The sequence below is a fragment of the Penaeus vannamei genome, chromosome 16 (assembly GCF_042767895.1).
Source record: "Penaeus vannamei isolate JL-2024 chromosome 16, ASM4276789v1, whole genome shotgun sequence".
Classification (NCBI taxonomy): domain Eukaryota; kingdom Metazoa; phylum Arthropoda; class Malacostraca; order Decapoda; family Penaeidae; genus Penaeus; species Penaeus vannamei.
Genome location: NC_091564.1, coordinates 42,011,631 through 42,014,130, shown reverse-complemented (window position 1 = coordinate 42,014,130; position 2,500 = coordinate 42,011,631).

The window sequence follows — 2,500 nt, the reverse complement described above, 5'->3', positions numbered from 1 at the left end:
TCATTCTACCCTATGACAGCTCCTGCAAGCTTCTGTCAACTCCTGTCACCCTCTGGCAACTCCTTCCACCCTTTGCCAACTCCTGCCATACTCTTCTAGCTCATGCCACCACCCTTACCGTTCCTTACCACCACCAGGTCATTCCCTGCCACCTTCCTGGAGCACTGGAATGTAGAAAGGGTTTTGGGATATTTTTCCCATTCCATAATATTAGTTTATTTAAAACGTATAGTGTAACATTTCCATAATGACGTATGCAATTTGCAATTTGTCGATGTAGAAATAGTTTATAATTTACTTGAAAATAGTCTAGTCTGAATTGTTGCGAAATGTCATATATATGTTTGTTTGTTTTTCTTTCTTTTTTTTCTCTCTCTTATTTTTAAATTCCGCGATTCGGGAAAAAATATTCTTTGCAATCTTTATTCCGCATCTGCAACTGGCTGTGACTTTTATTCAATATTCATTCTCACAATTCGGTTTTTGGTTTTTGTTTTTATATATTTTTGTGGCCCGCTTCTATTTTTCTTTCTTTCTTTTTCGCTAGATGTCGTGCAGTTAAGTTTTCTCTCTCTCTCTCTCTCTCTCTCTCTCTCTCTCTCTCTCTCTCTCTCTCTCTCTCTCTCTCTCTCTCTCTCTCTCTCTCTCTCTCTCTCTCTCTCTCTCTCGAAAATACATAGTCATTGAAGTTAATCCTCCTCTGATTTCTCAAGTTTTTTTGCATTTTGCTTTTCATCTAATATTAATATTGAATCATTATTTCATCTTAAAATTTTCCTTTGAGACAGACATGACAATAAGCTTTGGGTTATTTAGATAAATATCGATTTAAAGAAGAAGAAGAAGAGAGAGAGAGGGGGGGGAAGAGAGGGAGGGGGAGAGGGAGAGAGAGAGGCAGAGAGAGAGACAGACACAGACACAGACACAGACACAGACACAGACACAGACACAGACACAGACACAGACACAGACACAGAGAGAGAGAGAGAGGCAGACACAGAGAGAGAGAGAGAGGCAGAGGGAGAGAGAGAGAGAAACGGAAACACAATTTCGCGTCCTGCTGTGCGGTTCTCGAGTTTCTCCACTCTTTTTTATTTCTTTCTTCTCTTCCATTCGATTAATATATAACCATCAGATGACCAAAACAATCATAGTCATCCCGGTCAATGTGCTACTTATAAAACTTATAAATTCTTATACTTACTGGACTACTACTAGAGGGGGAAGTAGTATAGCACGTTCTTTACTATAAGTACCGCATAAAAAGGGTTGTTGTCACTATAGTCTTTTTGGAATTATAGTTTTTTGTGTCGTGTAAGATGTACTACAACTACTTATTGTAAATGATTATATTTTCACAGTGCTTTCGGGGGGTTACAACTACTTTAACTAGCGGACTAAAGTTATTACAACCACAAAACGGTTTTGACTGGGAAATGATTGTCTTTTTACGTTACAAAAAAAAGGCGTTTTTTTTTTTTTTTTTTTTTTTTTTTTTTTTTTTTTTTTTTTTTTTTTTTTTTTTTTTATGGAAAATCCTATCTCGGACTGGAAATTGCATAGTGAAGGTAAAAGAAAAAATCGTTTGTGAAAAATAATATATAATCCCAATCGCAGGTATAAATATGAAAAAAGAAGAAAAAAAAAAAAAGAAATTAAAAAAATAATAATAAAATAAAAAAAATAAAAAAATTAAAAAAATATTATATATATATATATATATATATATATATATATATATATATATATATAATTTATATAATATATCTATACTCTTAGAATTCTAAATACATCTACCAAGAGATTCATCAATCAACATTCAAAAAATCAAGAAATGTGCTTTTATATATATACATATTGTCTCCGGTAACCTATATAAACCACTTGACTGATGACCGTAATCTACTTTCCATTTCAAGAAAATCCAAAAAATGGATGACTCAATTATTTCATCTTTGAAGTAGAATTCCCCTTGGTTAATGAGACGCTCCACGGAATCAGGAAATAATTACCCTCATTTAACTGTGAGGCAAATCGAGATGAAGTGAGGGAAGGTCATGAGGCCGAGAGCAATAGTGAGTGATGAGAGGATGGAAAATGAGAGATGGATACATTCTTTTTTTATACATTCTTGTTAAAAGCAAATATAGATATTGTTGAATTAATGTGTGAGCAGACGAAGAGGTGTGTATGTGGTTGTGTGTGTGTGTATTTATATATATATATATATATATATATATATATATATATATATATATATATATATATATATATATATATATATATATGTATATATATATGTATATGTATATTATATATACAGACATATATATACATACATATATATACATATATATACATATACATACATATATATATATATACATATACATATATACATATAAATGTGTGTGTGTGTGCATGTGTATGTGTATGTGTATATACGTATGTATGTATGTGCAAGTGTATGTATGTATCTATTCACACACTGAATCAAGTG